The sequence below is a fragment of the Mauremys reevesii genome, linkage group 3 (assembly GCF_016161935.1).
Source record: "Mauremys reevesii isolate NIE-2019 linkage group 3, ASM1616193v1, whole genome shotgun sequence".
NCBI lineage: Eukaryota > Metazoa > Chordata > Testudines > Geoemydidae > Mauremys > Mauremys reevesii.
The window spans coordinates 25,000,845-25,015,701 of NC_052625.1; positions in this window are offsets into that span (position 1 = coordinate 25,000,845).

A 14,857-nucleotide genomic window follows, 5' to 3' on the forward strand; every position below is an offset into this window, starting at 1 on the left:
TTGTAAGACTGCCCCTGTAATGAAAGAATGTGATTCTTGACCATGTTGACTCACCGAGGGATTCCAGCAAGAGTGGGTGGTCGTGCTAAAGCAACTCTTCTGTTTCCTTGCTGAAAGAATTAGTTTTACACACATGAGCAGTCCCATGGAAGTTCATGTGACTAGGCATGTGCATAAAGTTATGCATGTGCTTGTCTTTACAGGATAAGGATCTGAGAACTCACAATACAATCACAATGTAAAGATCTTGGGTCTGACTTTTCTTTTATTTATACTAATCTGGCACTGGTGTAAATTCATTGACTTGCTCTTGATTTACACTTGTATGAGAAGAGAGACTGTGGGTAAAATTTTCAGTGGGACTAAAGCATGTTTTTTAAAATTGTATTCACTCTCTCTTGAATGGAGACTCACAAGATTATAACCAAAGATGATCAAACCAGAATGCAGAAAGTAAAACCAAAATACTGACCCAAGTGTGATGTTGCACTCCATATGCTTGATGGAAATATGCTTATGAATATGATGTAACTGGAATATGCTTTATGCAAAAGGTCTCCAGTAAGGTATCATTACAAAGCTTATAATCTACTGAGTGTGTTCATCCTATTTGTATGCATGTATCTTTCTTGTATCTGAAGCTAGAAATATAAAGTATAAGTCTGAGGTCCTATTGTAATTATACAAAGTATGGGCCATTAATGGTGGTTTAGAATCTTGATGGCTCCCATTGACTAGGACAATTGGTTGTAGATGGTTTATTTACCTGCAAGCCTTCCTGTGTACATGTGGGACAGCCCATGGGTAATGAAGAATGGGGTCTCACAGGACATGTGATCATTTCACCTGATACTAGAATCCATTTTAAGTCTGGTACTTTTCCATTTAGAAGGAGGGGCGGGGACTGAGAGAGACAACAGATTCCCGCCTTGTGCTAACAGAACAAAGTCATGAGAAAGCCCCTATTTTCCACCTAAGATGTCTGCTGGAACTAACAATGACTATACCAGGGGAAAGGATTGGGCCCAGACTAGGAAGGAGTCTAGTCTGTGAAAGAAGCTTTTTGGAACATCTATGAGGGTGAGATGTTATCTGTAATCAGTTTCTTAATGTATTATCATAGAATATATGGATTGGAAGAGACCTCAGTAGGTCATCTAGTCCAATCCCCTGCTCAAAGCAGGACCAACACCAACTAAATCAACCCAACCAAGGCTTTGTCAAGCCGGGCCTTAAAAACCTCTAAAGATGGAGATTCTATTATGCTTAGACTTGCATGTTTTTGCTTTATTTTGCTTGGTAACTTACTTTGTTCTGTCTATTATTACTTGGAACCACTTAAATCCTACTTTTTATACTTAATAAAATCACTTTTGTTTATTAATGAACCCAGAGTAAGTGAGGGAGCAAACAGCTGTGCATTTCTCTCTATCAGTGTTAGAGAGGGTGGACAATTTATGAGTTTACCCTGTATATGCTTTATACAAAGTAAAACAGATTTTTTGGAGGGTTGGATCCCATTGGAAACTGGGTGTCTAGGTGTTGGAGATAGGTGACCTGCTGAGCAGTTTTTGGTTAAAGTCTGCAGCTTTGGGGGTGTGGACCAGATCTGAATCTGTGTTGCAACAGGCTAGCATGTCCGGCTCAACAAGGCAGGGTTCTGGAGTCCCAAGCGGGACGGGAAAATGGGCTCAGAGATAATTCCAGCATGTTAGGTGACAGTCCCAAGGGAGTGTCTGTGACCGAACCCATCAGACCAAACATTCCCTAAATGAAGATAAATCTTTTCTAACCATTGAAAGGTTTTTATTTTTCACCAACATCTTCATGACAGAGAGTGGAAGCCAGAGTACTGAAGCAGGGGCTGATGCTAGAAACCTCAATGCCATAATTGATCACTCCCTACCTGAAATCAATAGGACTCCTTAACTGAAAGAGGCTTTTGCAGGATCAATCCCATATTGGGAGAAAAATATTTCAAATTCAAATAGAACCACTCACATCTAGGGGACACATCCTCAGGTTCAACTGAGCTACACTCCACATAGGACTTGAAATAAAAAGCAAAGGTGTCTTAAATCCATCTTGGTGCTCCCTAAATCCTCTGGGCAGCTGGTGTAAATTAGAGAAGATTCAAGCATTCTGACCCTACCCCTACATACTTTTTATACAAAGAAATGCCACAGCTGCCTGCTTAAGGAAGAGCACAAAAGAGGTAGACTGAGAGCTGGAGATCTGCTCTTTGGTATGTTTCATGTTACTTGTTATACCTTGAATATTCTCCCATGAATGAGTTAAGGTTTTCACCATTTCCTACTGAAAACTCTTTTCCTACAAAATTTTGAACCGGTAAACATTAATTTGTTTACTGGGCATGGAATGCGGTGTTATTTGATGTATTCTGTGAGATATAGTAGTGTGTCCAATTACTCTGACCTTTTGATATTTTGTACAATATATAGGTTAGCTGGCATTTTCATCCCTTCCTTGTACTCCAGATTAGCAAGGCTGTAAACAAGAAAAAATGTGGCGTGGCTGGCCAGTCGGATGAGAAATTGGAAAAGGCCAGATTGCACTGAATATTCTGAACTATACACAATACATCAAAATAGAAGCAAAGGAGATTTAAAAAATCTTAGGGTGGCTGCTATCTATAAAAATATACTCAGATCTCAAACATCAAGGGTTAGGTCCTCAGCTGGTGTAAATCAAGGAAGCTTCACTGAAGTCACAGAACTGTACTGACTTACACCAACTGGTGATCTGCCCATGGTCTTATGCTTGTAGAACTGAAAGGGGGCATGACTGGAGCACTGTTCTATCTGATACTCGGGACCGAATTGGCCTCTGGCTGGATCTGAGGAGCAAGCTCTGAAATATTTAGTTGAAAATAGCTTTTACTTTGTTTTTCCCAAGTGATATATGAATAGCAATGGGGTTTAACCATCAACCAGAGGCAGGTGCATGTTTCTCTATCCCCTGTGTTTTGCTTAGACTGGAGGATAAGTCAGTTTGTCTTCTCTGTATTTATCCTTTTGGAGAGCACCTGGAAACATAGACCCTTAAAAGATATCTTCTAAGGCCAAAATGCTGCCACCATTATTTCCACACATTAAGGAGTATCTTACTTCCACTGTGGGAGCATTCATGGAATAAGGTGCTACTCTCCTGGAGCTCATCATTGCTACAAGGGAGTGCATAAATTACTACACCTTGTGCAGTAGTTTGTCTCTGCTGGCCAGCACAGAAGGGGGGCGGGAGTTCCCCCTTCTCCCTGCCTCTCCCCACCCCATTTGGAGTACAATATTCTCCTATGCAGAGGGACTTTACATAAAGGCCATGCTAGAACTGCCTTGTGCCAGGTTGGGAGCAGGCTCCTTACTGTCACTATCACTGCAGGCCTTAGTAAAGGCAAGCCAGCATCTAGCTCTATATGTTAATTAAGAAACAATCCATCTCTCTGCTGAGCTTGAATGGACTGAGAGATTTGGGGAGTGTGTGGGCTGGGCTATGTCTTTATAATAAAATATAATTGCTTTGTTTAAGGAAAAATATTCTAGACATGAAATGTCCTTCTATGGTGTGGGCCTGAACCAAAATCCATCCACTTAAGTCAATGAAAGTCTCTGACCACGGTGACCTTTGTGTCAGTCTTTTAATTATTGAGGAACAGCAGAAATAGAAATGGGCTTGTTTGTTGGTTTGTACGAACAGGAGGGAAAAAATGGTTATTTTGAAGACTCCCCCACCCCATTTCCTCCTTTCTTGGCTCAAACTAATAACATATTTTCAAGGAGGTGAAATTTGCCTTTTCAGAGTGACAATCTGTACCCCTATGTTCACCCCTTTGACTGGGACAGGGGCAGGTTGGAGGGGATGGGAAATGAGAGGTCAAGCTGGGAGGGTGCAGCAGTAGTGTAGCTGGTGGGGTTCAGTGGAAGCAGCCGCTTCCCCTCAGGCTGGCAGACGCATAAGCAGCGTTGCCAGCCACAGGAGCCGCGGGGCAGCAGTAGAAGCCCAGCGCAGAAGCGGCGCCTGCCGGCCAGCACTGCCACCCGCACGGCCGGAGGAGCCATGGGGCTGCAGGCCGGCGCGGAAGCTGCACCTACCAGCCGGTGCAGCCAAGCACCGGGACAGGCGGCAGCGCAGGAGGGAAGGTGAGCGGGGTCCGGTCTGGGGGCATGGCCAGAGGAGGAGTCGAGGGGGCATGGCCAGAGGAGGGAGGCGCCTTTTTTATGTTTTTTGCTCCCCCTACACTGAAAACCTGGCTACGCCACTGTGGTGCAGATGGGCAGAAGCCTCTTCCCACTAGAGAACACTTGCTTCCAGAGCCTGGAATGGAACCCAGGATTCCTGAGTCCTGCCATCACCCTGCTGTCTGCCATTGAGTTCCACAGCAATTGGCTAATTGTCCTGTCCCGCTCTAGTGCTGATCTACATAGAGTATGTCAACCTACTGCTCTCAGTTACTTCATTAGCTCAAGTGGCAGAGGTCTATGCAGCAGATCTAAAGGTTCCAATGCTGCTGATAACCCATGTGGGATGGGTTAATATGATACCACATGATGGAATTTCTGTTTAATTTCATTTTTTAAAAACCTAGGAAATCACACACACACAAACACAAACTATGTTAATATGACATTACAGAAAAGTTAGAAAATGCCAGAATTAAGATTGCAGCCTTAATTAGTTCCCCTTATACTTATGATACAGTCTTTAATTTTATGATCATATACTATTTTTCCACAGAACTCCTACTTTATTCAGTGCACAGAATAGACCTGATCTGGGAATGAACCAGGAAGCTTTAATGAAGGAGACTGTCTGCAACCTGCCTCATTTGTTGCACATGTTGGAATTTGTGTAGTGAATGCGGAAGGGGATTGCAGTAAGAGAAAGGAGAGTCTCATGACTATGGCAGTTTAATGCTGCCTTAGGCCTCTGCCAGTGAGTTTCTATGTGATGCTGGGCAAGTAACGTGAATAAAACTTTTCACAATTGTGTGTTCTCTTTTTTCTGGGTGTCTGACTTGAAACCCTGGGATGTGATTTGCAGAAGGGCTGAGCACTCACAGCTGCAGCTGAAGCCAATGGGGGATTACTTTGATCATACAAAGTGCTACATAATACTAAGAAGGTTGAAAAATCAGGTCCAAGTTGTCTTAAATTGTTACTTTTGACCTTAATCTCATCTGTACAGTAGGGGCAATCAAACCCCCTCACTTCACAGGGGTGTTGTGAAAATAAATTCATATTTGTGAAACACTTGGATACTGTAGTGACAAGCAACATTAAAAAAATCCATGAGGAAATTAATAATTCTGTCTTCAGAGCAGGGCTTGAACAGTGTGCAATATATCACGCATAGGGCCACATACTGAGCAACAAAAAGAATCTGTCCTGTACACTGAATGAGGCAGAGGTCAGGTGGAAAAAATAGTATGTGATCATGCAGTTAAAGATTATCTGATAATACATATGCACAAGAGGACCAAATTAAGGTCGCAGAGCAACCTGATTTCTGCCAGTTCCTAACTTCTAACTGCTTGACTTTATAACCCTAATAATATTCCCGTAATGTCATTTTTCTCTGTGTAATTTAAATATAGATTACAGACAGTTGCCCATTGAGTGCTATTGTACAGTGTCCTGTAACCCTATGGAAGCTTTTCTGCTTTAAAAAAAAATGCTACTATAGTTGGAAGGCCAGTTCAGTCTAGTGGATACCATTTATATTATTAATGAAATGTGAACCTAATTTTGATTGTGTAAGACATCCAGTGATGACAGCATATATTTAATATATCCACTAAAAGTTACTAACGTGATTTTAATTGAATGGGCAAAAGTGTGTTTGACTTTACTTTTAAATTACCATCACAGACTTCTAATGGATTTCTTAAAAGGCATTGTTATTAACATGACTATCACAGGAATTAAATCAGGCCATTAAACCCTGTAATCACAGTGCTAAAATGCTACTAATATACCTGGAAATAATCCACTGAGATATAAAGTACTGCCTCCCCTTTCCCATTTAGGACTAGAACAAGGCTAGATTGAAAGAGAGAGATTGACTGGCAGTGATAATTATAATGATATCAACAGAGTTAATTAATTATCATATTGAAAGAAACAGCAACAGTGAGTTAAATGGGCCAAAATTCAAGTCTGTGTTGTAAAGTATATAGAATCATAGAATATCAGGGTTGGAAGGGACCTCAGGAGGTCATCTAGTCCAACACCCTGCTCAAAGCAGGACCAAACCCCAACTAAATCATCCCAGCCAAGGCTTTGTCAAGCCTGACCTTAAAAACCTCTAAGGAAGGAGATTCCACCACCTCCCTAGATAACCCATTCCAGTGTGTCACCACCCTCCTATTGAAAAAGTTTTTCCTAATATCCAACCTAAATCTCCCCCCACTGCAACTTGAGACCATTAATCCTTGTTCTGTCATCAGGTACCACTGAGAACAGTCTAGCTCCATCCTCTTTGGAACCCCATTATAGATTAACAAACGTATTGGAGCATGAGATTTCGTAGGTGAATACCCACTTCATCAGATGCATCCGAAGAAGTGGGTATTCACCCACGAAAGCTCATGCTCCAGTACGTTTGTTAGTCTATAAGGTGCCACAGAACTCTTTGCCGCTTTTATGAATATGCAGTATTCTTTCCCTTTGGAGAAGGAATGATCATACTGGAGTCTGAGGGCCTCTATTTATCCACAGACCAAAGTAATGCATGATTCCCCATACCTCCTGTCCTGAAGCAATCATCTCTTGGGGAGAGTTGAAACTCTATCCACAGTCATTGGCCTTTGCTGCTAAAAAAGGATGCTGTTTTTGTGGCGTGCACATTTAACCCAAGACTACCATGTCATTTCATATAGCACTTTGAAATCATCAGATGTCAATGACTTTCAGTTACTACTGACTTGGGCCAAAACCAAAACAGTGATCTAACAGTGAAAGGCTTTGTACCTATTACCAATCTCCTAAACCACCGTTTTACCTCTTCGTGGTTCAGATGGTACGTTAAATGTGTCCCATGCTGTGAACAGGCATTGCCACACCCATCACATTTGCTGAACTGACACCTTTGGAAGAAAAGCCTCTGAGCTGCAGACCAATTCATTTTCAGTTACCCTGTCAGAGTGACTGACTGCCCCCTGACATGGCAGTAGCTATTCAGACAGCATATGCCTTTGTTTGATTTAATCTGCTAAATTTCATCTGATGAGCTAAAATTACTTTTATAGAAATCAATGTATAATGGAGCATGTGAAATTGGTGTGCAGTAGCAATGATAATCTTGTGGTTAGGAGAATTGTCACATTGTTGCTACTGTACCATATTTTTCCTGCTGCTGTTGTCTTTCCTAGATATAGATATGCACTGATATTACTTGACTGAGTTTACAGCCTTGTATTAGTCCCTGCTCTACTCTATTTGTCTTTCCCCCATACTCCTGTTTATCAACCCTCCCAACCCCCCAAAAAACACCATCACCACCACCAAAATTTGGTCCAATAGATGTAGCAATTTAGAGGTAAAAATTTTAATACTAAACATTGGAAAAATGCAGTGAGCTATGTACTCTGCTTTATATACTGAATTACTGCATGTAATTGCTATATATTATGACGGAGATATTGACAGATACAAAAGGCACCCCCCACTGCTGTTTAAAGTCATTGGGAGTGGTGCCCCTAACTCCCATTTGTGCCTTTGGAAACCTCCCATTGTGCTGATAGCGATGTATTCTCTATTCTTCTATGTATCCAGGCTCTTCTCTGACTCTCATCACCAACACCAAGCTCAGCAAAACTGATGACCATGAGATTGTTTTTCCAAATGAAAAATGTACATTTTGATATAGTTTGAACATTCCATGCTGAGCACTGTGCATCAGATGAACAGTTGCTGCCTTTTTTTTTCCTAGAGAGGCAAGATGGGTGAAATAATATCTTTTATTGGACCAACTTCTGTTAGTGAGAGAGACCAGCTTTTGAGCTTTCACAGAGCTCTTCTTCAGGTCTGGGAAACTTACTCAGAGTGTAACAGCTAAATATAATGTGTAACAGATTGTTTAGCATAAGTAGTTAACAAATATTTCAAGGGACCATTCAAGGTGAAGTGGCCACAAAGAACTACAACTCATAGTTGATGGGGACCCTATCCTGAAAGAAATCTTTCCTGAACCTCCACTTTCTGGCCTTCAAACAACCCCCCAACTTCTCCAAGCTCATCCCTACAGACCAGGACACACCGATTCAAAGTGGCAGCAGACCCTGCAAGCACAACAGAAGAAAAACCTGCAGATATGTCTCCACTGCTCCAATGATCAAACCCCTCCCCACAAAACACCTTTCAGGGGGTTCCTTGGGTTCTATACATGCCTATCACAACATTTGGTGTACCTCATCCAGTGCACTAAATGCCCTAATAACAACTATGTAGGTGAAACCAGATAGTCACTACATTCTTGAATGAACTCACATAGGAAAATGATTAAAAACAAAAACACTGTATCACCTGTGGGTAAAAAATTGTTTCTAAGTTGTTACAGTAAAAATGCTTGCAATTAAAGCAATTTATTGCAGAGCAGAAGTAGCACCCCATTGCTAAACCTTATACACACACCTCACATAGCTTCTCTGAAAGAAAATCTATCCCCCTTAAGTTCTGAATGCTGTATCTTAGCCCAGGAAAGAGCTTATTTTCTTCTTCTGAAAATGGCTTTTGAAGTTTTGCTTTCTAATTATTTCCCTGTCCTTTATGTCCTTTAAGTAAGTTTCCTTACTTCAGCGGACTCATCATATTTCCAGGTTGGATTGGCCCAGACATTTATTGCGTTGGCCTTGCTGAGAAGTAATATTACTATTTTGTGGGCCAGGGATGTGTGTGTATGAGAAGGTACAGGGATGAGTGAAAAGGGGATTAAAAGACATAATAAAAGCACCATTGTAATATAATAAAACTCAGTGAGCTAGGCAGAGCAAGGGTTAACCAAGGATGTAAGTCATTAGAGCAGGGATATAAATAAAAGACACAGGGTGATGGTCCCTGAGAAGAGCAATAACAATGTGCATAGAGTGGCATCCATCAGTTTTGTATTGAATCAGTTCTCCCTACCCAAGCCAAGGCCAGGTAACAAGGAGGAGTTGAGAAACTGACCATCTTGCTTTATCTCTTCAAAGAGACAGTAAGATCTGCCACTGTGTTCTCCTTTGCTAATTGTTTTGCTGGGTTCCTGGACATTTTATTGGGACCTCTGTATCTATAAGTTTGGGGCGGCAGTGTTAAGGTTAGGTGAGCAAAGACAATGAGTGATGAAAGAGCATCTGGCTGTGTGGAACAAGCCAGAACCCTTTATTGTTCATTTACAGATATTTTAGTATTGGCGCTTTCCAAAGTGTCAGGTTTTTTTAAAATAAAGTGGAGTATTGTGTCTGGATGTTAACAGGACTACAATGAAGCATCTGATGTTTGGCACTCTAAATAGATACACTGGACGCCTCCTAAAATGACCTTTTTTTTTTCCATATATCAACTCAGCAGGAATTCACTACAACCAGAATTGCATTGCACACTCTGGTATGGCATCACACTGAAACACTTTGGAACTTTCATTCTACTTCCCTATAAACTGGGTCATCTAAACTATCAAAAGGATAACATTTGCAGATGGCACAAAAAGCGGGGAAGGGTAAATAATGCACAGGACAGATCACTGATACAGAACAAGCTGGATTTCTTGGTAAGCTGGGGGCAAGCAAACAGTATGCATTTTAACATGGCTAACTCTATATATCTAGGAACAAAGAATGTATGACATACCTAGAGGACGGGGAAAATCTATCCTGTGAAGCAGGGACTCTGAAAGTTTTTTTTCTGGGGGGTGAGAGGGGGATCATAATCAGCTAAACAGGAGTTACGAGTACAATGCTGTGGTCAAAAGAGCTAATGCAATCCTTGGATGCATAAAAAGGGGAATCTTGAGTTATTTTACTTTTGTGTTTGGCACTGGTGAGACCACTGCTGGAATACTGTGTCCAGTTCTGGTATACACAATTCAAGAAGGATGTTGAAAAAAATGAAGATGGTTCAGAGAAGAGCCCCATGAATGATTAAAGATTAGAAAACATTCCTTATAGTCATAGAGCTCCTTTTGTCTCTCTCTTTAGTTTAGCAAATAGAATGTAAACAGGTAACTTGATTACAGCCTATAAATACCTACATGGGGAATAAATATTTGAAAATGGGCTCTTCAATATAGCAGAGATTTAGTTGGGAATTGGTCCTGCTTTGAGCAGGGGGTTGGACTAGATGACCTCCTGAGGTCCCTTCCAACCCTGATATTCTATGATTCTATGAAAGGTATAACACAATCCAATGGCTGGCATTTGAAATGAGACAAATTCAGACTGGAAATCAAATGTAAATTTTTAAGTGATGGTGATTATGCATTGGAACAATTTACCAAGGGTTGTGGTCATTTGCAGGTGGAGGGATAGCTCAGTGGTTTGCACATTGGCCTGCTAAACTCAGGCTTGTGAGTTCAATCCTTGAGGGGGCCATTTAAGGATCTGGGGCACACAAAAAAACTTTTAGGGGATTGGTTCTGCTTTGAGCAGGGGGTTAGACCCAATGATCTCTGAAGGTCCCTTCTAACCCTGATATTCTGTGATCACTGACAATTTTTAAATCAAGATGTTCTAAAAATTACTTGGAGCAAGTTTTATAGCCTATGTTATACAGGAGGGCAGATTTGATGATCACAGTGGTCACTTCTGGCCTTGGAATCATCTAAAATAGAACCACTGAATTTTGACTGGAGTGGGAGGGAAACAGTGAATCCAGATATGAACTAAGAGAGGTGCTATTTCCTAGGTCTGGATTTGGAATCACCAGAATAGATGGTTTTATCAGATTATGGCTGAGACTCTTCCATTTTGGCTGAATGAAAACAGCATCCAAGGTTTGAGAGCAATAAAAGGCATAGATGATAGAGCTGTCCATTTCTGATCCAGGTCAGCATCACTGGGAGGCTTAAGCAGTTTCATCTGGAGGGAGTCTGTGAGAAGGAAGGATACTTTCTACTGCTCATGCCAACAGAGAGTGCACTGTTATTTAGGGGAAATCCCTTTTCTGGGTGACTGGCACAGCTATAGACTATTTCTGTGAACAATTCCATAAAGGGAGCCCTATGGTGGGTCTGATTTCAACATTCACCTAGAGATCCACCTTTGTTGCACAGGACTTCTGATGGCATTTTGCATATCACATTTTCATACTGAAATCTGCAATATTACTGTGGGCTTCTAGTGTTCACTTTACTTCCAGTACACAGAGGCTGAATTCCATATTGTTACAAGATGCTTTCAAACCAGCATTTAAGTAACAGCTTGTTCAGAGATAGCGGCCCCACTGGCAGAGCAGTTCATGTGGCAGTAAGAGGAAAAGAGAAATCCTCCATCTTCCAAGTGTGCCACATCAGTTATACTGTTTGACAACACAGCCTAATTATATGACTCATTGTCCCAAGCAAAAGAACAACTGCAGCCTGAAAATGTGGCAAATGACCACCAGCTCGCTGTGAGAATACTGGCAGCAGCAAAGACATTGCTAGAGGCAGAGTTGTGAAACAATGCAAATCCCTTGCAATCTGCACCCACAGTTGTCTGGCAGCCTGCATGTATTGTGACAGTTGATATTGGCTCTGACAGCCAAAGCTGCTTTGGCATTGAAAAGGAGTGTGGATATTTGCTCAGACCATCAGGAAGAAATCCTCTAAGGGAATCAAAATACAGATGAGGAATAGGATTTTCTGTTGGTATGTGACATAGTTGAGGGAAATCTGAAGGTTAGTTGCTCAGGAGGGTACATCTGCCTGTCTGTCAGACATTTAAGCAACATTTTCTGTATTTCAGAGATGGTCATGATTTATGACTTTTGATAAAACCTTCAGTGTAATTGAATACTGCTGTTCTGTCTGTTTACCAGCATTTACCTAGCTACAGCTCATAGGTGTTGTGACATTGCACTCCATATGCTTTATGAAAATTTGCTTATGAATGTGAATCTGATGTAACTATAATATGCTTTAAGCAAAAGGTCTCTTGTAAGGTATCATTGCAAAGCTTATAATCTACTGAGTGTGTTAATCCTTTTTGTTTGCATGTATTATTTCTATGTCTGGAGATAGGAGAATAAGATATAAACTTGTGTCACTGATGTAAACATATTAAATGGAGACCATTAAAGGTGCCAAGTTATAAATGGCATTAGTTACTTGAAAGCCTTCCTGTGTAAGTGTGGGCCAGCCCATGGGGAATCGAGACTAGGGGTCTTACAGTGACATGTGACCATATCACCTGATAATTAAAACCATCTTAAATCTGGTACATTTAAAAGGAGGGGTGGGGACCCAGAGAGACAAAAGATTTCCGCCTTGTTCCAAAACTATAAAAGGGGGTGGAGCAGGACAAAAGGGCAACCAGTCATGAGAAAAGCCCTGCTTACCACGTGAGATGTCTGCTGGAACTAATAAGGGCTTTACCAGGGGAAAGGATTGGGCCCAAACTAGGAAGGAGTCTAGTCTGTGAAAGAAGCTTATTGGAACATCTCTGAGGGTGAGATATTACCTGTAATAAGTTTCTTAATGTATTAGGCTTAGACTAGCATGTGTTTGCTTTATTTTGCTTTGTAACTTTCTTTGTTCTGTCTTTTATTACTTGAAACCACTTAAATCCTACTTTTAATACTTAATAAAATCACTTTTGTTTATTAATAAACCCAGAGTAAGTGAGGGAGCAAACAGCTGTGCATTTCTCTCTATCAGTATTACAGAGGTCAGACAATTTATGAATTTACCCTGTATAAGATTTATACAGAGTAAATCAGATATATTTGGGGTTCAGGTTCCCAGAAAGGCTGAACACAGGGCACTAGGAAAGTCCCCATTGACTGAGAAGCCCCAGGGCTGAGTGAATCTCAGTTTCAGTGAACTGCAAAGAGGCCTGGCCCAACCTATGGGTCTGTGCTAGAGCTGACTGGAGTATCTAACTCAGCAAGACAGGAATGGAGGGGCACCTGTTCTGGCAGAAGGGTCGTTCTCAATGGCAACCCAGCTCACTGAGTGACAGTCTCGAGGAGAGTCTCTGTGACTGAAACCGTCACAGGTGTTTTTGTTTATAAAGCACTTGCTATTGTAGTATCTAAACTCTGCATCATCAGCTCAGTGTCACTATCTGGCCTCAGTCCCCATCTCTAACCAGATATCATTGTATGTCAATAATGAGGTAAACTGTAATGAAATAACTAGTAATGGAATGGATAATACGGAGTCTGTTTGAGCAATGGTCACATTAGGGAAGAAAACTACTAGAGCCTCCCCTGGGATAGTGATTGGGGTGTGCTATAGACCGCCGGGATCTAGCCTGGATATGGATAGAGAACTCTTTAATGTTTTTAAGGAGGTAAATACTAATAGGAACTGTATGATCATGGGAGACTTTAACTTCCCGGATATAGATTGGGGAACAAATGCTAGTAATAATAATAGGGCTCAGCTTTTCCTAGACGTGATAGCTGATGAATTCCTTCATCAAGTAGTAGCTGAACCGACGAGGGGGGATGCAATTTTAGATTTGGTTTTGGTGAGTAGTGAGGACCTTGTTGAGGAAATGGTTGTAGGGGACAACCTTGGCTCGAGTGATCATGAGCTAATTCGGTTCAAAATAAATGGAAGGATAAACAAAATTGCATCTGAGACTAAGGTTTACGATTTCAAAGGGGCTAACTTTACTAAATTAAGGCGACTAGTTAGGGAAGTGGATTGGACTAACATATTTAGGGATCTAAAGGCGGAAGATGCCTGGGATTATTTCAGGTTGAAGTTGCAGGAGCTGTCAGAGGCCTGTATCCCGAGAAAGGGAAAATGGTCCTTAGGTAGCAGTTTTAGACCGAGCTGGATGAGCAAGCATCTCAGAGGGGTGATTAAGAAAAAACAGAAAACGTACAAGGAGTGGAAGATGGGAGGGATCAGCAAAGAAACCTACCTTATTGAGGTCAGAGGGTGTAGGGATGCAGTGAGAAAGGCCAAAAGCCAGACCTTGCGAAGGGAATTAAAACCAATAGTAAAAGGTTTTTTAGCCATATAAATAGGAAGAAAACCAAGAAAGAAGAAGTGGGACCGCTTAAAACTCTAAACGGAGTGGAGATTAAGGATAAGCTAGGCATGGCACAATATCTAAACGAATATTTTGCCTCGGTCTTTAATGAGGCTAATGAAGGGCTTAGGAATAGTGGCAGAGTGACTGATGGGAATGAAGGTGCGGGGTTGGAAATTACAGTATCCGAGGTAGAAGCCAAACTTGAACATCTTAACGGTAGTAAATCAGGCGGCCCGGATAATCTTCATCCTAGAATATTAAAGGAATTGGCGAGTGAAATTGCAAGCCCGTTAGCGATAATTTTTAACGAATCTCTAAACTCAGGGGTTGTACCATTTGACTGGAGATTAGCTAATATAGTTCCTATTTTCAAGAAGGGGAAAAAAGTGACCCGGGTAACTACAGGCCTGTTAGTTTAACATCTGTAGTATGTAAAGTCATGGAAAAAATATTAAAGGAGAGAGTAGTTACGGACATTGAGGTCAATGGCAATTGGGACAAATTACAACATGGTTTTACGAAAGGTAGATCGTGCCAAACCAACTTGATCTCCTTCTTTGAGAAAGTAACAGATTTTTTAGACAAGGGAAATGCGGTGGATCTAATATATCTTGATTTCAGTAAGGCGTTTGATACGGTACCGCATGAAGAATTACTGGTTAAATTGGAAAAGAT